Here is a 25,133-nt window from a genome sequence, read left to right as displayed (position 1 = left end):
CCAGTCTTGAAGTTCTTTTACAGCCCCCAAAGCAAGGGCTACACCCACAGAAATCAAAAATATTTTTGGCTTAAAGTCTGCAGTTCTTGACTGTCACACCAACTTATTTTGAGGAATTAAAAAAACACAGTGTATATTTTGGGAAAGAAACAAAATGGCCAACCTATAAAATAGTCAGACCTGAGCTACACATGATTTCATTATGAATTAATTACCCATAAAGGCATCTTGTCTTTGTCCCTGCCTCCTCTAGAGGTAAGTCCTAGGTGTTTACTGTTCATTAAAGGTTGATGTTAATGGAAAATCTACAGTCTATCACTAGAATAAATACAACATTTTAGTGAGTCTTGTAGCCTAAGCAGTGCTAATATCAGTCACAAAATATGCTTAGAGTAAAACCACTGGATCTTGGGCTGAAAAAGAGAAGTCCTACAAAAATTCCAATCTAGACTGTAATAGGATCCCATGTTTAAATATTTGGGTTCTTAAATATCACTAAGAAATTAAGGTCCTGAAAAAATTCACCTGTTATAACACCTTCCTGCTCCTTCTGTAGCAGCTCCCACAATCCCGTGCAAAGCAAAATTTATTTTGTGTGAAATATCATGGGGATTGAAAATCTAAGCAGAGATGTGCACAAGATTCAGGTGTCAGCTTTCAGGGAACAGTTCTCATTAGTATGTATTATATCTATAAATATAAAACTGAAAAAAAACCAGGGATTGTGCTTTGCTTCCTTAGTTCTTCATTTGTCTTGCTCAATATACAAGTTATAATTTCTAAACAAAGACGTGTATGAAAGCTATTGAAAACACTGAATATAAGTTTTGTAAATAGTCAACATTAGACCAAGGGTTGAACCCAAGCCAATGGGATCACACAAATTTTCTAAACTCACAATTTCACCACGGGTGAGGGAATTTAGTTGAGATCCAAGGATCCATGATACCCCTCCTGCCTGTCCTTGTCACCCCTCATCCCTGTCCTCAGAACATGCAGTGAGCCATCACTTCTCCTCCAAAGAGCAGTTGCAGCCAAGCTTGAGAGGGAAGTACCAGATTTCCAGGGTTTCCTACATTTTATCTCATCCCCTGAGCTCAGTTGATGGGGTGGTGGAAGCTTAAGGGTTTAGGTCTCTTCCACACCACTGCAGCACCATCTTCTTCAATGGCACTGCTGAAATACCAAGTTCAGACTTCATCAACCTCAGCACCTGCATTTTAGTCAATTTTAATGCCTAAATGATGCAAAGGAAGACCAGCAGCTTCTTTGCTGTTAGCATGTCCTGAAACATTTTCCTTTATCTCCAAAGACTAAATGATCTTCTCTTTCCTACTCCATATTTTTAAAATTAATGACTCAAAAATATATATTGGACATGAGCAATTTAGCTCTAACTGTGACGAGAACCTTTAATTGACTTGAGCGCTCTTTATGAGGGGGATGTATTTGTTTTACACAGATTTCCTGCCTTCAGTCAATGTCTCCTTCCAGCATTCAGTATTTATAGTTGAACCCCTCGAGGTTTCGTAAAATTAGAGTCATTCAGGGAAATTATACCAGGAGACACACGTTTTCCCAGCCTCTCTTAGGATTAAGCAGGTAGCTGACACCAAACAGACAAAATTTGCTCTTCATCAAGCTGCCTTTGAGGAGGTTTGGAGACTAATTTTCTGTTGGCAAACTTCTGTGGCAGAAAACATCTACACGGACAAAATCCAAAGAGAGGATGCACTTAGCAGTGGTTGAACTGAGCTGGAACAGGTTGGCAGAGAAGTTGTGGATTCCCCATCCTTGGAAATGCTCAAGGCCAGGTTGGGTGGGACACACGACAGAGGAGTTGGAATTAGATGATATTTAGGGTCCCTTCCAACCCAAACAATTCTATGAGCTCACATTTTCTTTCAGGTACCTAAACACAAAAGAAAGACTTGGCTGGAATTCTGGTGCATGAATTCATGTGCAGGGAATGCAGCGTGGAGAGGGAACAAACTGCAGGACAGGATGAGAAAGGACAACATGAGGACACCCTTGCACTCCTGCTGCTGAGCCACCTGCCCATACCTGACCTCAAAAGGTGTGTCCAAGGTTGGGAGCAGATTCCAGCTCTGAGCACATCCTGCAAGACCCAATGTCTACAATGTTTTCCGGGATAATGGGAGCACCATCTTGGAAAAAGCATCCATTTGTTCACTGGCTCACCCAGCAATTGTGAAACACTTCCAGGCTGCTTTCAGAGTTTTGGAATTCAGGAAATTGATAAGCTTGTCACTTATCAACACTTTTCCATGAGTTTTCTGCATCTGAGATGAGATTTTCATCCAAGGGGACTTGCTGCACCTCTGCTCCATATGGAACTTTAACCTTTTGGGTGACAAGATCCTGTGGAATGGCACTGAGACATCAGCCAGGGCTGGCTGAGAAATCCCTAACAGGAGTGGAAAAGCTGCTGCTGCTGCTTCTAAACTGTTTCCTCAAAAAGAGAAAGTCAGAGTTTGGGCTTGCTTAGTTAAAATAACATTAGACATAATAAAAGGTGAGGAAATATCCATTAATATCCATATCCTTCTGTCAAGGTCTCTATAATTTTTATAATATATATGATTTTTATTTCTATATCACACTCTTTATGGCAGGGGGATTATTTTTATAAGCTTATCTGATGCTTTTCTAGAATTTAGTTTTCATTTAAAAATATAATATTTTTCTGGTAAATTCCACTAAAGCTTTGACTGGCAGTGAGAAGAGTTTCCAGCATCAAAACCACTTAGCTCCATTAATACAGAGAAAAAATAGCTCTCCATGTAAAATTAACACCCCAAATTTCTCTTTTTGCAAAACTGAAATAAATGCAAAAAAAACCCTCCAAAAATGGCAGCTGTTTGCAAAAATTTAAGTTCAAAACCATTTGCACTGAGACTGATGAACATTACAGAACACTCAGGCTGTATAAAGATGAATTTTATCACACAGGAGTTCAATCTGGCTTCAAATTTATAGTATTCATGGAAAAAGAACTAAGACATTTTATTCTGTGTGGGAAAAAGGCAAATGAGAGCCCATCTCTGCTTCTGGCATTAAACATTACCACACATGTGATGACAAATAATGAACAAGTATCCAAGGTGACTGACTTATACTACACTGGCAAGTGCAGGTAAATGTAGGCAGAATAAAACTGAGAGGTGAATTATTTCCCTTAAAAAACAACCAAAAAAGAGAAAAAAATAAGATAATGTAACAAACCCCTCTGGCTGGCAAACCCTGTGAAGTCTATTGTAGGATCATGAGAGTATTTAGCATATAGAAAGCATAAAAGCCAATGAGAGAGAGAGAGCAGGCAGGCTAGCATAAAAGTGACAGGTGACAAAATTTATTTTGCTTGGTAAATCACTTTTATAATTGATATACCTTTTTATTAATTTTTAAAGCTGTGTATTTATGCCAAAATGAATTGTCTAGGTGTTAAAATTTGTGTTTCATCCCTCATTGTTATGAAATGGGAGTGGGAAGAGCCAATTCAATAAAGTGCTGCTTCTAATGTTCCCTCCCAGGCTTCATTTCCCCAGGATGGCAGGGAATGGGACACCTTACAATAAAAACAAATGTTCTCAAGGTGCTTTTTATCTTGCCTGTTTTATTCCTAATGTTGCTTGATTGCTGCAGAAAAGACACATTTAGTCAAAGGTCACTGAGAAAGCACAAAAGAATAAAACCTCCACATTTGCAAAAATCCCCACTGTGTAAAAGCCTGCTCTGAGACTTACCCATCAGTGAAATTTCATTTTCTGGAGGGATTTGAAGTGATGCTAAGCCTTCAGCTGGCTTTTGGCCTTGTGGTGAGCTTTACCCTCTTGGGAAAATGGCTCTGACGTCAATTGAATCCAATGACAGGTTTTAGTCAATTCTTTTTCCTTTTTAGTAATATTTTTTGTCTTAAAAAATAGAAATCTTCAGAAATTCAAAGTCTGATGTACCTTAGTATTCACATCAATTTACTTAATCAATTTACTTGACCTTGATGTGTATGTATATATATAAATGAAAAATAGTAATTGTCTTTCCTTGCATCACAGCAACAGGGAACCTTATCAGAGAATCATGGAATAATTAGGGTTGGAACAGACCTTAAAATCATCTCATTCCAACCCTCTGCAAGCAGGGACACCTTCCACTGTCCCAGGTTGCTCCAAGCCCTGTCCAGCCTTGCCTTGGACACTTCCAGGGATGGAGCAGCCAAAGCTTCTCTGGGTAATCCCTGCCAGAGCCTCACACCCTCACATCTTGTGAAACTCAGATTTTTCTTGGCCCCACTTTTTACTTGTCCTTCCACCCCACTGACACACAACAGCTTTTTAGCTTTGCCAAAGCAACAGTTTATGGGTCTTAACAGTGAACTGGATCAAGAGATAATATATGGCAGCTTCAGTGGAGAAATGAATTCCCACAAATCTCTATTGCTCCAATAATGCTCCTCTATGCTACTGAGTGCAGTATCTCCAATAACAAAATGAACTACCTAAGTCAGTATGTCTATTTTTGATATCAAAAAACATGTCCCCTTCTTTTTCAGAAGATAAATAGAATCCTTCCAACATGCAATTTTAAAGTACATCAATAGAATTATCCACATTCCCCTGCCAGTTGCTGGCATTGCTTCTTGCAGGCAAGATAGTTCAAGACAGACTAATGGGTTTATTTTTCTCTTTCAATTTGCATTTAAGAATGAGGGTATTGTCATTCAGTTTCCAGTGGAGCATAAGAATGACATTGGAAATGGAATGTTGCGAATTTTTGGGGGACTTACACAATCTGATTAGAGTTTCCACATGGAATAACATATCATTAAACACTATTGATCCTTTAAAGTATATCCTGAAATTATCCTGCATAAAAGAGGCAGGGTCAGCTCCTGGTCTGTGATTAGGGCAGTAGACATTATAATCCACTGGAAATATTTTCTTTCACTGACTCCTGAGGATCCTTGGATGTCCATATTTCTTAGAGAGGTACTCAGCTTAGACTGGATGAAAAAAGGAAATCAGTGTAATCTTACCCTCAATATTTTTTTGAGCAAATCTAATTGCAATAGAGATTTGTACAATATCAGAACGAAATTCAAAGTAGACACAATTCTACTGAAACTATGAAATGCCTATAAGTTGATAAGAAAAAATAAATATATATTAAATATATTTAAATGTAAATTTCATAATCTAATAGATTTTAAAGCACATTAATAACTGATGAGTAAAATGTGATATTAGCTCTTTATCTTCACACTGAAGACGAAGAGAATTAAGCACAGAAATATTTGGGGCAATCTTTATTGATTTGCATTTTCTCAGATCAGACATCTTAATCTAATTAATGGCTTTGATACGAAAAGTTAACATTGTTTTTTCAGAACTGTTCTGTCCCTGAAGATTCTGATTTTTTGCCCTTTTGGAGTCAAAGGTAGAGTTTCTTCAAAGTTTTTTATCAAATAAAGATCCAGAGAGGGAATGAAAGACTTTACAGGAAAAATTCTCCTGAGGAAACTGAAATACATTTCTACCATGGAATTTTATTTTTAGTCTGTATAGACTCTAGGACTCTACTTGTGCACTGTAATAATTTTCTTTACAGGTTATCCTTTGAGCCAAAATTCCCAGAAAACAAATGCTTCTCAATGGATTTAGCCTCAGATACACTTCTGCCTTCTAGTTCATTTCACACACATATGCAGTGTCCCTATCAGACAATTATGAGTGTCCCTAAAGTCTGGTGATGTGACACCAAGGACTTTGTCATTTGTATGTGACAATGCTCTGCAAACCCTCACTGATCCTATCACAAAACAATTTCCCCTTTGATTTGCTAATTTCCTTTAACCCTCTCTTCATCCCATGGAATGATCCCTTAGGTAGAAGAATGAGTCTTCAGAATCCTGTTTTTCCCTCTATTTCATCCATAAATCAGTGATTTTACTCTGTGAAAATGTCAGCCAGCAGTAATCTCCTTAACATAGTACAATCCACCTAAAAACTGAGAAGTTGACTATCAATAAGTAAAACAATTAAAGCCTTTTAAAAATTAGATATTTGTTTTTTTTAAACATACATAGAATAAGAACATATTTGCAAATGTAGTTGACCTGTAATCACTCTTTATTTCTTTCTTTTTTGCATTATTTTCACAGTCTGTGCTTTCATTTGGAAAGCTCAATACTGATAAAAGTCACCAGGACAAACACTGCTTGGGAAAATCAACCTTATGGAAATTTGGATGAGAGCAGGAAATCACTGCATGTATTAAATGACCTAAATGAAATTTTAAATGTCTCAGCAAAGTTTATGGATTCAAAGGTGATCTGGGACTGTAATTTTTCACTTTGTTTCCAGTCCACAAGTGTTACTTGACTCCTATACCTATACTTATACACAATAAAAATATCTTCCTAACACTTTGCAACAGCTCAATGCCCCAGAAAAATTTATTTTCTCCATCCCAACACCATCCATGCGGGATGATATTTCCCTGAACTTCAGACCCTGTAGGAAAAGACTTTTTGATAAAGAGACTTTTACCAAGGCCTGCAAAGACAAGGATAAGGGTCAAAAATTTTAAGCTGACAGAGGGCAAGTTTAGATGAGATATTAGGAAGAAATTCTCTGCTGTGAGGATGATGAGGCACTGGAAGGGTTTGCCCAGAGAATTTTTGGATGCCTCACTCTGGCCAGGTTGGATGGGGCTTGGAGCAACCTGTTCCAGGGGAAGTTGTCCCTGCCCATGGCAGAGGGTTTCAAAGATGATCTTTAAAAGTGCCTTCCAACCCAAACCATTCCATGATTCTGGGAAAGAGCCCTTGGTTAAACCATGAGGCTGATTTGCCTGTGCTGTGCTCCTCAGCAGCACTGATGAAAAACAAAACTGAGTAGTTTCTATGGAAACCCTGTCTTGAATTCAGTTCAAACCTAAGTTCATCAAGCCTAACAAGACTGAGAGGAAACACTTCAGGGCTGATGAATATTTTCCCTGAAACATCTTAGTAGAAGCCCTAGAAATGTTCATAGAACCCTTTATGGTCCACGTAGGCCTCTCTTAAGGGTCCAGCCATGGCTTTTGCAAAACAGACAGAACCATTCACTTAAATGTTCAGCTTCAGCTCCACTTGCACCTGTCAAAGCTTCTGCTGCCTTTGCAGTTGACTGAAATCTGGCCTGTTATTTGGCCTCGATGGTAATGCCAAGTATTTCTTTTTATTTAGCTTTTCCAGCAATCCTGTTACACTGAAATCTGCTTGTCTATTCTTAGACATCACCACCACCACCTTGCTGTGATCGCTGGAGATGAAAGTTTATCCTGCAGGTTTATTATGCTGTGAGAAAACAAATTACTTCCTGACACTCACACGTCTCTCATTTTTAAGATCCTTCAATGATTCTCTCATTGACTTCCCAATGTTCATCTTCTCAGCATCTACATGAAGCTGACAGCCATCAGAAATTTAAAGAGATGCTGCTCCTGCTGAAGATTGAGAGCTGGAAAGTGATTCTGTACCTAGCTGTGAGAGAGAATGTATGAGGGGAAATAGTATTCCTGAAAAATCTTCATCAGCTGCAAACACACACACCAGCAAAAGTCCCTCAAATGCAGTTTTTTCACTTCCCAGCTCAGTGCAAAGCACGACATCCAGATAATAAAAAGAGAGAGATGATGATGAGAGGAAAAAAAAGCATGAAATACTGAGATAGAAACTCAGATTAAAAATAAAATATCAAATAACTAAATAATTTCAATTTTTTTTTTTCCATTGTGATAATTGCTTGAAATGCTGAATCTATTCCAAAATTTCCAGATGATTTTTAGGGTCCCTTCCAGCCCAAACTATTCCATGATTCTATGATCTCTATGCTTATTTTTAATTCCTCCTGTTTGCTGCATTCCAAGTGCACACAGGTTATTTGCAGCTTCTCAAGCTGGAAGGGAGAGCTCAACGCTTTGCTCAGGAATAGTCAAACCAAGGGGACACCTCATCCTGGGAGACTTTTATATATTAAGCTGGCAGCAGCATTCAAAATAGTCTTCCTATCCTCATTTATCCTGAGCCCACTTGAATGCATAACAACAGACATGGGAATATTACTTATTGGTAACTGGGACTTTCTGCATGTGGTCCTTTTAGAAATGCCACCTCTAAAAATCCCCTCCTATCTGCTTTGCCACTGAATTCTTCTTGATATTAATACAGTGCATAAACAACTCTGTTTTGTAGCACACCTGCTTGACTTTCTCAAGTAATGCACCCTCTTTTCAGGTATTTCTGAACAGTGGCTCTTTACTTGCAAACATGTACCAACAGTGTACAGATTCTTTCTATCCTTTGTTTGTGTCCTTTCTGTTAGAAATGAATGAATTTAAAGTGATCTCTCTCTTGATTTTCCTTTACAATGGGGGACAGCTGCCTCTTGGTAAACAAGCACTCAGAGCCTTGGAGAACAACTCCAGGAAATACTGTGCAGTAATCAAAAATATACACCAACATGCAAGGCACCCTTTCAGCCTCCCTCTCTCCCTGTTAACCAATTCCAAACATAATGAACCATTCAAGAAGAACATTAAGCTTTGGAGTAGATGGGAAGTTTTATGCCTTGTCATTATTTTCAACTTCCAAAGCTGGCAAGCAAGTATGGAATAATAAAAGACAACCAACAAAAAAACCCCGAAACCTCACACACACACCAACAACAAAACCCCATGAAAACCAAACAAGAGAAAAAAAGAAAAGCAAATTAAAACCCCCCAGTGGTCTGGTCAGGATCCTTTATATGTAATGCTCAGGGGACATAGGAAAATAAATGTTTTGTCATTTTCAGGTAGCTTGCAGTTGAGACTGGGTGATGAGAAGGGCCTTATACTTTACCTGGCAAGCCAGTATCTGTGCTAAATATAGAAGAATATAGCAGCTAATAAATAAACATAATTATTCTTTACCTGGCAGTGCAGTATGTGTCCTAAATATAGAAGAAAACACACAACAAATAAGTAATATGATAGATAACATATATATTTATGTATATATGTTTGTCCTTCAAATCTCACAGCTTGAGTTCCAGCTACCATGAATGGCTGGAAATTTTAAAGGGAGTTTTGATGCAAATTCTCGTATTTCTACTGCCAAGGGATATAGCAGGTAAAATCCCAAGCAAGCATGAATGACAAACTTCACTCATGAAAGCAAGGACATGAGGAAAAGAGGAAAGGAAAAGTTCTTGGGTCTTTGGGTTAACCAACCTGGGCAGCAGAGTCCATCTTACCATTGCTCCTGGAGGAGAAGCAGCTGCCACCTCTGGTTTTGAGTTTCACTCAGTCCTACATCCCTTCAAAATAAGCAGGTTTGGGGGGAATATTCATTCAGAGATTATAATGGGTTAATTTTTATATCAAAGCAACTATGGGAAAGCATAAGACAAGCAGACTAGCACAAGAGACATTACAGGAAATATCTCTCTTTTTTTAACAGTTCCCTAGCAAGATAAGGAACAGTTATTGATTTACAGCCAGGATACTGAGAGGTGCATCTGTGCAGCACAGGACAAACCCTGAGCTGGGCTAAACAAGCACAGCAGGTCAGTAAGTGCATTTGCCATGGCAAGCTCAGGGGCGAGGTGCTGCTCCCAGGGGCAGATTTGCTGCAATCCAGCTGTGACAAAGTGCAGGTCAGTGATGTCCCACCTCTGCAGGCAGACCCAGCATGGCTGAGTCCCTCTGTGCCAGAGAAGGTCAGAGTGCAGGAGGGGAGCCCACGGCTCACCTCTCATTCTCAGGGGTACACACTGCAGACATTTATTTCCCTAGAGATAACACACAGGACTATCTCCACTATGAGCACACAGACAGGAAATGGTGTTTTGTTTTAAGGGAGAGAGGTGAGATCTTCTCACTCTGTTTCCAGAAAGGAACATCAGAACCCATGTGGCAAGCCTCCTGCTTGGCAGCTCCATGTGCCATATCCTAATAGGATGCAAAACACCTGCCTGGCAAGATCAGGATTATTGGAGCTGAGCTCATGCATTGCATGGCTTTTTCTAATGAATCCCTCTTTAGCATACATTTATGCCAGTTGACAAAGTGAAAGAAGCAATTCCTTTAAATATTGAGCATTCATACGTAAATTGCAGCCTAGTGGAATCTTCTCCTATCCAAACGGAATCCTTTATCTATTTCTGTTATATAAGAAAAGCAAATAATTTCTTATCGGTTGACTTTGAAATACAGGCAAGTGTTCAGTAGGAGTATTATGAAGTGTCAGCTTTTCTACAGCATTTACTTTTCATGCTCTTAATTTCTCATTTCATTATCTCGTCTTATTCTCTTGCCATGTCAGTGTTTTGATTTGATGTCTTCCATGTGACAAGAGCTCTTGCTGCGTGAGCGATACAAATGCGGCTTTAAAATGGTACAACTTCCTATTAAGGCCCTTCCTCAGGAATTTCTTAAAGCTGCAACTGAGACAAGGCATAACCAGGGAAACTTTGATATGCACAGCAGGCTAAGCCCTCCTGCAGTCCCTGCTGCGGATTGCTCTGCAAAACCTTTCTTTGTGCTCGTGATTTGCAGAGGTTTGATCTGTTATTGCCCTGGCAAGGCAGAAGTGGCACATCACACTTTTATCTCTAAATGCTCTCACTTCAGTCAGCAAGATGCTCAACAGCATCTTACAGAAAAAAATATCATTACTTTATGCCTGAAGAAAAGGTAATAATTTTTCCTTTGCTTTTCCTTGGGGTCCTTATCCCAAGCAGAGAATGAAAAATACAACCAGGACAGAGTCTGCCTCTGCCAAGTTGACATCCTCATCCTCAGAAAAAACCTGAGGGAGGCATCCGGGTTAGTAGTGGCCATTGGGAATCTCAAGGCCATGTCTGCTGCTCTCAGGGGCAGTGTGGAAAAAGTAAAACCTCAGTGGATCTTGAAAAGGCAGGACAGAGCACAGAGCCTTCACAGAACAAGGATGAGTGTGGGAGGCCATGAAGATGCTCTGAGGGCTGGGACACCTCTGCTCTGGAGCCAGGCTGGGAGAGTTGGGGTTGTTCAGCAGGGAGAAGGATCCAGGTAGAGCTCAGAGCCCCTTCCAGTGTCTGAAAGAGCTCCAAGAGAGCTGCTGAGGGACGTTGGACAAGGAGCTCAAGTGGCAGGACAAGAGGGAATGTTTTTAAACTGATAGAGGGCAGGGTTAGTTGGATATTAGGAAGGAATTCTGCTCTATGAGGATGTTGAGGCCCTGGCACAGCTTGGCTAGAGAAGCTGTGCCTGCCCCATTCCTGGAAGTGTTCAAGGCTATTTTGGACAGGCTTGGAGCACCCTGGGATAGTGGAAGGTGTCCTTGCACATGGCAGAGGGTTGGAACTGGATGATCTTTAAGGTCCCTTCCAGCCTAAACCATACTGTGGTTCTAAGCGTGGTACCTCTATGTTAGGAAGGAGAGAGGAATGAGTAAAAACAGTTTAATTGATCCCAAGTGTATCATGAGAAACAGACCTGGAAGAAGAAAGTCAGGCTCTCTGAAGAACTCCACTTGATTTGACACCAAGAATCAAGGAATGTCTTGCTAAAGAAGTATTTGGAGTTTTTCCTCTTGATGGGCAAAAGATACATCAGAAGATCCAGTCATAACCTCTCTCTCTTCTGGCTTTATTCCCTCACCACATCACATTTTGGAAAGGAAATGCTGCAAATCTCACACACTTTATGAATTTCACTGCAAACGAGCGATGTGAGAACAATCTTTTCACATGGAGCAAGCAAAACCCTGGAAAGGGAACAGAGCAAAGCAAGGGAAGTGCCTGACCAAAAGTATTCAGTGGGATCAGGCAGCCCCCATCTGTACCACAACTCTCTTTGTAGGAATGGGAGCCCAAGCTTTCATCTCTTCAGAGGAAACTTTAATTAGCATAATGGGAAATTGCACCACTGGAATGAGCAGAATCGTTTGTGTATATTCCAGCTGTATTTATGCTGTGAGCTGACTCACAACACAGAGCAATTCGACTCCAAGATCTCCTCATTTGCTACTCTAAAGGAGGAAAAGACCAAATTCCCTAAGCAGATGAGAAGGCTGGAAGTTTTCCACTTGTTCTTTAGAGTCGTTGTCACTGACAAAGGTTTGGGGCTAAAACAGGCACAAGATGCTACCAAGGCTCAGGGATGGGTTTGAGGAATGCTGTATCCATCCCCGGTGTTCTCAGCACAAGGAAGGACAGGGACCTGTTGGGATGAGTCCAGAGGAGGCCAACAAGATGGTCAAAGAGCATATCTCCTATGTGGAAAGACTGAGAGAAATGAGAGGAGAGGAGAGGAGAGGAGAGGAGAGGAGAGGAGAGGAGAGGAGAGGAGAGGAGAGGAGAGGAGAGGAGAGGAGAGGAGAGGAGAGGAGAGGAGAGGAGAGGAGAGGAGAGGAGAGGAGAGGAGAGGAGAGGAGAGGAGAGGAGAGGAGAGGAGAGGAGAGGAGAGGAGAGGAGAGGAGAGGAGAGGAGAGGAGAGGAGAGGAGAGGAGAGGAGAGGAGAGGAGAGGAGAGGAGAGGAGAGGAGAGGAGAGGAGAGGAGAGGAGAGGAGAGGAGAGGAGAGGAGAGGAGAGGAGAGACCTGGTAGCACTCTTGAAATGTTCAAAGACAGGTTGAATTGGGCTTTGAGTAACCTGGTCTAGTGACAGTTGTACCTGTTCATGGCAGGGGGCTGGAACAAAATTATCTTTAAGGCTGCTTCCAACCCAAACTATTCTCATATTCTATAATCTTTTAATCACCTCAGAACTCCTACAAAAAATCACTGCAGTGTTTAATTGTGCCCCATGGCATGAGTCAAAGGAGAAGGTGGTCAGAGAAGATGCTGAGGAGTCACCAGGCTGTGATTCACCTCTTGTAGGAGCACGTGAGGACAAGGAACAGCTGAGATGGAGCTTACAAACGTCCATCTGGACATCTCATACTGCTGTGTACACACCGTGTCCTCAACAGATTCCCAAATTCTCCACTGACTTATTCCTGAAAAATTATTCTCATAAAGACTGCACATCCTAGTGTGGATGGTACTGCCAACTGAAATTGAATCAAAGATACATTTTTGAAAAAAAAATAGTTACATATTTCAGAGTCAAATTATTTCTTTGTTCACAAACTCGTTATTCCAGTCTCTTTGGCATGATGAAATGGAGATGTTTTGTCATACCCCCCTTGAAAAGAAATTGTCATCTTTAGAGGTGTAAAGAAAGAGATGGAAAAAGAGTGAATCTAAGTCATATATTCAGATTAGCTCTCTGGAAGTTAAGTACATGGCTTGAAAACAGAAGTATCTTTTGCCTCTATCTTATTTTAATCACTGTTTTCATTTTTCCAAACTTGAGACTTATTTTAATTAAAACAACATACTTTCTAATTAGAAAAAATGATTAGGTTAATCAACAGCTGTTCAATTCAAGTGGCATTCTGGAAATTAAATTTGTACCTCTTCTGACTGAGCTCAGATACCACCTCAGTATATTTAGCTTTCTAAATAAATATATTTGGGAGTAGATAAGTTAGACTCCTTATGATTCTAGGTTAAATTCTTCAGGAATATTGGCTGAAGAAATTACATGCATGGCTGAGTTCATGCATGCAGATGGAAAATTATATCCTTCCAAACAAGAGGATGTGAAGCTTGTTGATGTGAAACAGGGATTAAAATCCTTTGTCTGATGCAGGGAATTTATCCTGTGTGTTGATCCTATCTTAACTTTGTCCCCATTATAAGGATACACAGCCATTTCCACAGGGATGAAAAATTGTTCATTTCTGGTCAATTTGAAATGAAATTGTTTATTTGTTTGTAGGTCAGTCAGTGAACTGAAATACCCCTTTTCCTGTGCAATCCTTGTTCTGCTTAAAACAAAACCAGGGCTGAGATGCTTTGATTTCACAGAAATTGCCACACTGTAACAAAGCATGGACAAGAAGTTGAAGTAAGAAGGTAAGAAGTGGATCAAGATGTGACAGAAAAGATGTCCAGGTGAAAAATCAAGAAACAATACATAACATAAAACCCCTGACACTCAGCACAGAGAGTTAATGGATTGAAGAACAACAGTAAAAAAAAAAGGTTTGAAAAACACTTCCCTATTTTTGCAGATTTTTTTGTCCTAATGGAAAATAACTGGGAAAATGGGAAAAGAACAACAGGCAGGTTAAAAAAAAAAAGGGTGGGGGCGTGGGCAGAAAAGGAGTGGGGAATGGACAGAAAGAGAGCTCTGAAACTCTTTTCCTGAAAAAAAAAAAGCTAAGCTGGAATATCTGGTACCACATTAGCACTGGGAAACTAATTTCTGAATAACCTCTATTTATATAGCTCACTTATATAATTTCAGCACTTGGTTTCTAATATATAGTCTGACTGCTGGGAGTTCACATTTTCCTGAAGGCCTGCTGGTCATTGCAAATCTCCAGTAATAAAAGGTCTTTAATCAGGGATCCCTTTTGCCCTGAGAAATTCTTCTGGTCCATACATTTTTAGGAGCTCAAGGCTCTGGGAGATATTTCCAGAAGCAGACACACAGGCAGGGCTTCCTTAGTCCACACCAAGAACTTGCTTCTTTGTTTGCTATTAAACCTGAACAAAAAAAATATTTTAAGAAGTGGAGAATGAAAAGCAAATTTATTAAAGTGGTTTTGTTGCAGTGCTTCCATGAATCAATAGATTCCTGGATTTCCTGGTTTTGACTAAGCTTAAAATTATTTCCAGACTCTAATGCTTCAGGCCCTGGAAATTCTTCATAGGTTAGAGATGTGCCTACTACAGATGAGAGCAGCATTGACTGTAAAACCTTGGTTTGTGTCCAACAGTGAACTTCTCTCCCCGAGATTTGTCAGCCTCATATCCTATCAGAAAGGTTTGGAGGAGACCTCCTTTGAGGGTTTGTTTAGTCAGTTCTTGGGTTTTTTTTCCTAGTTCCTGGGAAAATGAGGGACCTCGAGCTTTTCAGATTCACCTGAGATCACTCCTGACAGCAGACAAGATAAGGAAGATAAGATATTCATCTTAAAAAAAAATCTTTAGGAACATGATAGCAAAATTGGAAATAAACAGAGAAAAATAAAAACCAGTAAAAGGTGAACTGAGATTATACTGTCTCCTTTTCTAGTTGCCACTTTGGATTGCTCTGTGGGACACCACTGAGTTGGGATCCAAGGTCATGATCTCTTCTCCCTTCTGACTGTTTCTATTCAGAATTGACAACCCTCCCAAACATCTTTCCTCACTGACACTCAAGGTTTTTCTATCTATGAATAAGTTCCAATTAAGCTTCTCAGCAGATTTTAAGGATTCCCCAGGCTCTCTTGTAGTTTAGGAAACCTTTTCCTGCTGCAAAATTCTCCAGCTGCTTCCTGTCTGCCACAAACGCAGATGGAGCAGCACTGGTTGAAGCAATGATAGTTTCACTTTGATATGCAGACAGAACATTTGTAGGGCTGATTCATCCTCCCCCAAGGGCTTTTATCTCAAGAAGTCAGGGGAAGATCACTTTCTTTCTCTCATATTACAAATTAATACATCATCAAAGTTTAGTTTGTAGTTCACCACCCTGTTCACAACCTCTCTCCCTGCATTCCCCTCACTCTGCAGGGTTGTTTTAGGGCTAGGAGCCACGAGGATATCCAAGAAGTCCTCTTCTCTCCTACATCTGCCAGGGAACCACCCTACACTCCATGAACGAGATTTCATCCACAATCACATTAATTTATTAATTTTCCTAGCAAAAAATGATGATGATGATGAGGAGGAGGAGCACTATTAGAATGATGAGGTATTTGAACAATCCAAACCTGCTTTGCTGGTGACTCAGACCAGGAAACAGAGGCTTCCAACTTCACTGGCAGTAACCTATCCTAAATTATCTTGAGGGGAAGGTGTGAGTTGAGAAGGAAATAATGTCATTTAGGCTGGATAAACCATCAGCTCAGCACTGCCAAGGCCATCACTAAACCATATCCTCAAGTCACATCTACATGTTTTTTAAATCCCTCCAGGGATGGTGACTCCACCACTGCCCTGGGCAGCCTGGTCCAGTGGTTGACAGCCCTTCCTGTGAAGAAACAGCTCCTGTTTTATTGCAAGAACAGAGGTGGTTTTAGTCTGCTCAAATGCAGTGCATTCATCAACCACCCAGGGATGGAGGAAACCACTGAAGACAAACTTTCAGCATTCTGCCAGATCATAGGATGGGTACATGTGCAAGGATGGCAGACAGGACACCTGAATTATCCTGCTGATCTGGCACTGCTGTGAAAAACCCAACAATGGAAATATCTCCCCACACTGTATTAATGTCTGATATGATTAAAATGTTAAATTCCTCGCCTGGTCAGGAGTCTTCTAAATATAAATAATAAGAATAATCTTTCAATGCCTCTAAGAAAAAAAAAAGTATATGCTAGAAAAAAAATTAAAAATAGGAGAGCAGAATCTTGTTGTTTTTCTGCTCACCATGAAGCAAATCAGTGAGGTCAGCAGGAACGAGCATCATCCAACAACTCTCATTTATTCCTGTTTTCCCATCTGCCTACACTATAATTACACACCAAAAAGACCCAATAAAAATACATTGATACAGTTACTAACTCAAGCACTCTTAGCTTTGGAAATGCTACAATGGATTTTAACTATCAGTGAATTATTAATTCAATCTGGCAACATAATTTCGACCCACATACATTTATGCTATTATTCATATATTTTTAATCATAGAAATATCTTTTTACTTTCATCTTTGGGAAACTCCACCAAGAAATTTGGTATTTGATTATATTTGTTATTATTGGATGATGGGAGGAGATCAGTGAGATTTTGAAACATATTTTTATCATATTAGGATCTAAATCTGTGTAAAATCATTCCATTCTGCAAAACACAATCCCCTGTTCCCCAGGCCTATAGATTCCACAGGTTCTGTGTTGTGAACCATAATTAAAACTCTTTGTCTGCAATATTTAACCTGCTATAGTCCAGAACTCTTAGCCCAAAGAAATTCCTGCTCAGCTTTTGGCTGGAAGATATCCAGAACAGGCAACATCTTTGGGAATTCTGTTTTTAGTGTTAGTCTTATCTCTAAGGACGAGCACTTTGTTCAGATTTAGATTGGTTTTTCAGGGATGAAAAAGCTCTTTTGAAATGCTCACCAGAAGCAAAAGGAAAAGAAAATCCCCAGAATTTTTCAGAAATGTTGGAACAACTGAAATATTTTACTAATCTGACTCCTGAAAATGAGCAAACCCACTTTGATTAAGTTTTCTAAAAATAAAAGTTAATAAGACACAATTTGCTAAGGCAACTGCTGAGGAGAGGGAAAATATTAACCTTGAAATAAGAGATTGTTGTAGATAACCAAATATCAGTGTCTAGAATGGAAAATCTCTGCCAACCTTCCCCTCTAGCACTAGTGCTCTGCTGTCAGGATCATACTTGATACAATCCAGTAATTAAAACAAATAAGAAGGTCCCAATGGGTAGTGAATTCATTCCCAAATTCCTTGCTAACTTGTTCATTCCCAAAAGTGATGTTATGAAGTCCTGGGGGAAAAAAAGAGAAACGAAAATGGATTTTGAGACTCAGTCACAGCAGCATTAATTCTGTGTAACACAAAACTATCACATCATTCTCACTGTTCTTATAAGATTGAATGAGATTAAAGGCTGACATCTTTCTGAGTCTTTATCTTTATATCTAGAATTCCAGGAGGGAGCTCAGCAAATCCAGTACATGATAAAAGGGAATATGATAGTGATTTCACCATGTAGTAACTAGGAGAATATTTCTACCTAGGGAGAAGAACCAACAGGCAGAAATGGGCTCAATCCACCCTGGAAACACCAAATCATGCTATACCAAAGCTATTTGTCTTCCCTTCCAGGATTATTGATCCCCATCAGGAACTCAGCACCAGGAGCCTGGACTGCTGGCTTGGCTCAGCATGAGGGGGAGAAAAGTTGAGTCAATACTCACCTTCTCATGCAAATAAAGGTAGAGGTTTCAGAAGAGCTTGTCAAGGACTGTGGAATGATCTCCACCAAGGCACCAGGATCCCCAAGTGCCTTACAGGGCTCTCAAAGTACAGACCTCCTCCTACATAGATACAGGAGAAAATCAATGTAAGGAAATTCTGTGCTGCCTATACAATTCTTCTTGGAAAAGGACAATAGAAAGAAGGAAACCAGCAGCACAAATATTATTCATACTGAACTATATCCCTTATTACACTCCTAGGGGTTGTACTGTTGTTGTCACAACAAAAACATTAAAGCAGCAGAATGGATTTCCAAGGGCTTAACTGCATGAGTCAAACCTTTTACTAACATCATCCTGACAATTTTCTTGCTGTAAACATTATAATCAGAGTTGCACTGGCATTTCCATTTCAGTCTCATTCCCAGCTGCTGGTGAGTTTTCTGATGGCTGCTGACATAATTTAGAGCAACTCTAAATGATGGTCCAAGCTGTTCTCACTTTTAACTGGCCTGTAACCTGTACAGGAGTGAGATCATGGGGAATTAGCTTCTCTTAGCCCTGAGCATCTCATGATTTTCCCCACCCCTTGGAAAGGTAAAATAATGACCTTAATTTTATCAGTATCTCAATCAAAGTGATTGTTTCAAGTTCATTTATTCCATGTGTCACAAAGAGAAATCTGAGGCACGGTGCACATTGCACATTTTCTTCCCCTGGCTTATCTCTTGTTTTCTGCCAAGCTGTCCAATGCAAATAAACTGTGATTTCAAGGGGAAAGTCAGAGAAGAAGTGTTGTGGAGTTGATGGATATTTACTTTGACTTTGTGACTGGAGGCAGAACACAAAGCAGGGAATATCTGAACAACCTAGAAAGGAATACACAGTTGTCATTTCTCCAGTCACTGGTCCAGGTGATCTCATTAACAGAAGCCTATTTTATCAGTGGAGATTGTTGCCATAATGTCTTGATCAAAGAAAACGCTTCGCTGGGTACACACACACAGTCAGAGCCAAATATTCCAAACAGCCTGGATATGTTACGGTAGCGCTGAAAGAATTTTACCTCTCTCTGCGCTATTAATATCTTTCCATCAGCTAATGCATTTTTCCTTCTGTGCTCAGAGATGTCTCAGCAGGGAGCACAGACTTGCTGGAGCCCCTTAGGGTATGTAAAGTTTCACAGGGTGTAGGGGAGCTGCTTAAAGACAGTGCTTTAACTTAGATAAGTTAAAATAACTTAACTAAGGTGAAGACAACAACACAAGGTCAATGCAGGATACGGGGTAGTACAACACAGTTCAATTCTGCTTTGATAGAAATGCCAGTTTCTTAAAGGTCTGTTTGCTTGTTTCTTCTTTCAGATAGCTATGTTTTAATGAAATATGAAAATGGGAAAATGTTATATTTCAGGGATTTTTTTTTTGTAAGATGAGTCTAAATGCACTCCAGATTAGTCAATGACAGCAGTTTGAGCACTGGGGGAAATGAAGTCTCTCCTGCTCTGAGTCTTACAAGGAGACAGGAACTGGCATTTTCTTGCCAAACTCTCCTTTCCATCCAAGATTTCAAATGGTACTCTTTTATTTTTAATATGGAACAAAACCAAACCTTGATGCCTTCAACTTTTTGTAGAAGACCATTCTCCAGTCTGGGCTGCATTTGGCCTTGCACAGATTAGGGGAGAGATGGTTTCTGTGAAATGCTCCTTGCACAGCCATTTTCACAGCCAGCCTTGACCATGCTGGAAGTCCTGCTCTTCTTCAAGTAGGATCAGGGCTTAACCTCTTCATTCTGTGCCCTACATTATTTTCACAAGAACCTTCTGGGAAGGTCTGTAAGGGAACTTCTTTCAAGAATTGTCACTGCTGCAAGGGGTGTTGTGTTATCTTCTCCTTATCTTCTCCTTCCATACCCACAAAACCCATTCTCAGATGTGAGCTTATGTCCAATGACCTCCAACAACTCCTGTATTTGTTGGTCTCTGGCTCCAGGAAATCTCACCCTTCCCCCACAAGAGGATTTGTGTGATTTTTGTACTCACAGGAACATCTGAAGTCAAGATGTCAGTGCTCTCATTGCCACTCCAGACAGCAAACTACCTCCTGTGATGTAGCCCAGATAAAATGCCATTTCTTTTATTCAGTATTTTGTATTTAGTTTACCATTTTGTCTCCTTTATGTGTCCATTTACTTCTATGATCAGCATTTAATAAAATCTGGCACAGTTACAGATGGCTTTGTTTGCATCACTTACTGTTCAGCACCTGAACTAAAATCTTGAATGTAAGAGCATTCAGCAAGGAGCAAAAATAGAGCTAATTTTATTTCTCACGTCTTAGAAATCTCTTCATTATTTCCTTGTTTCCAGCACTCTCATCCCCAAAGGCTCTCTATTTGTCACCATTCAAATGTTAATTTTATTAGACTATGCTGCACATGGAATTACTCTCATATAATCCATTGCCTACTTGTTTCCCTCATGTATGATTAGCTTTTGCCTCCAGATTCTTATATAATACTCAATAGAGAAATATCACAGTTTTCTGGGTGTTATGGTAAATAATCCTCAAACTCTGCAAGAGACTTGGACATTATGACCATTCCATTAACAAACAGAGAAATGAGACCTGCAGGTTTCACTGCTCTTCTGCCAGTGAATTTGATTCCAGATAGATCAAGGGGCTTGTGATGGGTTTGCTTCTTATGTGACCAAGATGGGAATTGAGCCAACATTTCCTGGGGCTACATCCTGTGCTAATCCACAAGAACGTTTGTTTTTCATCTCAGTGATTTAACATGGAGCCAAATGTGACACGATGGCTCTGTGGCACACAAAAAAGAACAATCCCAACCACTCATGTCCCAGTGCTGGTACAATTCACATCAGTGAATCTTGGACTTGTTGGACTTTGGAACAAAGTTCAACTGGGTTTTGAAGCTGGTGAGAAAGTTGAGAGGAAACAGTGCTTGAAATTCTGCAGACAATACAGAGAAAAAATGTGCAGGAATAATAGTCCTTTTGCAGGGGTGTGTATGTCTAGAAGTACCTCCTCTACTTCCCTGGTTCTTTTGGTCACTTGGGTTTTTCTAAGGGGAAAAAAAGAAACATACCTTAACTCTTCCCAGCTGTATCTGACTTCAAAACAAAACAAAGCTCTCCATTCCTCAGCTCTATAGAGATACAGAATATATAGCCATAAATCAGAAGGAATCCTTAATCCTTCACATGAGGATACAGCTTTTATATACTAGCAAGCAATCAAGAGTCTGCTCTGAACTGACATGAGGGAATAAATCTGCTTCTCAGCATGAGTTACTAGAAAGAGGTTTTGGCATCTAAAGCAGAAGTGTGGTCCCCCCACAGAGCTTTGGGCTTCCTCTCCTCCTTCCTTCTGTCTCCTGAATTCGTTGTCCTGGGGTGGCCTCCTCCCAGATGGGTCTGTCCCTTTGACTTGTTAACCCACAGCTCCTCTGAAGATGAGAGATGCACAGGAGGGAAACACCTGAGGATAGAGCCCACAGGATTCACTGCTGCCTTTAGAAGATCCACATCATGGAGCCTCTCCCAAACCCATCCACCAAGCCATCAGTATTCCCACTTCTGCTCTGAATGGACACAGTTTGCCCCAGTATGGAAACAATTTCTCCCAGCACAAAGACCAGCGGCACAGCCTGAGGAGATAGGTGGGCTGCTTTAGCCTCACTGCTGATCTGGCCAAAAAAACAGCACTTCCAGAAGTCTGGCATCGTCTGACCCATGTAGGAATAAGCACATCCCCACTAATTGCCTTGTCCTCTAATTAAAAGAACATACGAACATAAAACACATCCTAGGAGACTGGGTCCAATAACCTGTACAAAAAGATGTAAATAAGGAGGCAACACAAACATGGTCACTGTCTGCAGTCCTTTCCTTTTGTGGTGTCACAAATTCCATACTAAATGCATTAGAGATGGTAAAGAATATAACTCCTGCTTATTTGCTGCATTCCCAGATATTCCCTGACATGATTTTGGCCATGTTATTTTTCTGTTTTCAGACTTCACAAGTCCTGTGGCAACAAAGCTTCAGACATTCACAGCTACTCTGTTTAAATACACATATAGAGTTATAGAATCATAGAATAGCTTGGGTTGAAAGGGACCTTAAAGATCATCTCATTCCAGCCCCCTGCCATGGCAGGAATGCCTTTCTCTAGACCAGGTTGGTCCAAGCCCCATCCACCTTGGCCTTGGACACTTACAGGACTGGGGCAGCCACAGCTTCTCTGGGAAATCTGTTTCAGTCTCTCACTGCCCTCACAGAAGAATTTCTTCCTAAAATCCAATCCAAACCCACCCTCTGCCAGTTTGAAGCCATCCCCTTGTCCTGTCACTCCAGGCTCTTGTTAATAATCCCTCTCCATCTTTTTTTGTCTGCTCCCCTGATGCACCAGAAGACCACAAATAGGTCACCCCTAAACCTTGTCTTTTCCAGACTGAACAATCCCAATTCTCTCAGCCTTTCCTCACAGCACAGCTGCTCCATGCCTCTGATCACCTTGGTGGCTTCCTCTGAACTCCTCCACCATCTCCAAGTCCTTTCTGCATCCCAGAGCTGGATGCAGCTCTACTGGTGGGATCTCACCAGAGTGCAGTAGAGGAGCTCTGGCTCATTTAGGTGCTTTTTTTGTTTGTTGGTTTGTTTATTTGTTCTAAATCCATGTCTTGTGATTTCAGGGAGTTTTCCCTACTCATTGAATTGATCTCATCCACCACCATTTTTATTGCAATAATCTTGAGGATACCCCCCCTCACATTTTTCCTCTCCAAACTTTATATTCTCCAACTTTTTATTGTCTCTCCATGAGGCAACATTGCCTTTCAATTAGGAGTGTGATTTGTCATTCTCTGCATCCTTTTAGCTGTTGGTTTGGTTTTTTTTTTCAAACTTGAATTGGTTTGTGTATCTGCAAGAAAAAAAAAAAGTGTATTTTCCACAAATATGTTCAAACTTGATTTGACAATACTAAAAGATAGGGAACACACAGCTTCCCTTGCTTGTTTGTTACAGTGACTAATAGCCCCTACTGCTAAAAAATGCCAGTTATTAGTATTTGCTTGTCTGTCTTTGCCTGTTGCTCCTTCTTGAAATGTGTTTTTCTGGTAGGTTGAAGGTACTCTTTACCACCCAGTATTCTGCCTTTGCAAAAGCCTTTTACACCTTGTGCACAAAGCATTTTCCAGAGTTTATTTTTTAACCTCTTTTTCTTTCACAAACTGAAACAATTGAGTTCTTTACTTTGATCACTGCCCAGTCTTATATCCAGATTGCAAACCATGTCTGGCATCACTTCCAGAGCTGGTGTCCCCATTGCCACAGCTGTGGGTGGGGAAATAACATCAGCTTGTCTTTCATGCACCCAAGATCTCATTAGCACTGTTTTCCCATTAGCTCTGCAGCTCAGGAAGCTCTAAATAAGTGTCTCATCCACTGTGCCATGCAGTCCTTTTCCTTGACTTGTAGGTCAGGATGTCCTCTTTGTTCCTAGATGTACAACCATGCCTCCAGCAATTGCTAACGCTGATCTTCTGCAAAGGATGCAAACAAGAAGCTCCAGGCAGCTTGGCAATTTTAGCCTGAACAATCCACTATTTCCCTAATCAGCTGTGTCTAAGAGGCAAGTAATTAAATTATAATGCTGGTAAGGTGCTCCCGTGGGAGGCTGGAGTGAAGGTAGAGGCTGGTTTTCTTCTTAATGGGTGAGCACTCTAAAAGCAGGAGTTTAGGAGGGATTTTCAGCCTGGTTCTTGCTCTTAGTTCATCCAGTGAATCACAAGAACAGGACTCCCAGCCCCCACGAGGTGAAGGTGCAAAACACTCACCCTTGTGAGTATGAGCAGGAGGATGAGGCACACAGTACATCAACACTTTAGTGTTTTATAATGTGCCTCTACGCTGAAATTCCAGGTACTTATGTAGCTTTAGACATTGTCATATAATGACAGGAAACTGCAACAATTCTGTACCTTAGTGAGAGTATTCAATGCCCAGATTTTGGATTGAATTTCTGCTTGTAGTCTTTTTTGTTTTGATCCAGGTTTTTCATGTCTTTGCCTTTCTTTTAACTTGAGCACTGAAAGCATATGCCTTGAATTGCTGAGAAGATACATCTCTTCTTGTGCCTCTCTCTATGCTATACAGAAACAAGATTGATGGTAAATTGCCAGTGCTGCTGAACAGAGATGAAGCTTTACTCTTCATTTGTGTGCATGCTTTTGTACAGGCCCACGCACTACTAACCTTACAGAAGATGAAACTGTTCTTAATCGGAGCAGAAAACGTGGAGAAAAATATCACACAGTGTAGCCAAGGAGAAAAACTCTCAGTGGCACTGAGTTTAGGAGACATTTGTTCTGTCCTCCTTTGTAGTTTGTTTCATTTTGACTCTTTTTGTTGTTGTTGCTGTTGTTCAATTTTCTGCAAGAAAGCAATTTAATTAATAGAAATTGATTGGTGGATCTACAGTTATGTACAGGGAGGTTGGGCTACACTGGGCACATATATCACAAACTTTCCTACCATGGTTTCTTACTGAAATGATTTGTTAAAGTTTACTTTGGCTTCATTCTGGTCCAATTTTTACCACCACAACACCTAAGCCCACACCTCAGTCCCTTCTCCAGCTTTTGCTTTCACTGGAAAAAGTAAAAGGTGTCAATTCAAGACAGAATGGATGCAAGGTATAACAAATAGCATAAAATCAGACATTGCTATTTCTCTCCACAACTTCGAACAATTTTACAATCAGTGATTTCCACCTCACAATAACCTTGAGAATAAGGAACATTATTGTCCTTGGACAAATATTTCCCTGAGGATGTGAGCAAAAGATTTTTCATGTAAACCAGCATCACAGTGGGACTATGCTAACTTTTATCTGCTGAGGTTCTGCTATAAAGTAAAACTCAGGGGGCCAAACAAACATAAGCAAAAATTATTTCCTTGTAAGATAATCTCGTGGAGAGATATACACCATCCTTGTTATGCAGGGTGGGTTGAAGCCTGTATCAGAAATTGCTAATTATAGCAGCCAGCTCCATACTTGTGTTATTCAGCTGCATCAACCTCTT

The sequence above is a fragment of the Catharus ustulatus genome, chromosome 1 (genome assembly GCF_009819885.2).
Source record: "Catharus ustulatus isolate bCatUst1 chromosome 1, bCatUst1.pri.v2, whole genome shotgun sequence".
Classification (NCBI taxonomy): domain Eukaryota; kingdom Metazoa; phylum Chordata; class Aves; order Passeriformes; family Turdidae; genus Catharus; species Catharus ustulatus.
The sequence above is the reverse complement of the archived record's forward strand: the minus strand, read 5'-3'. Positions refer to the sequence as shown.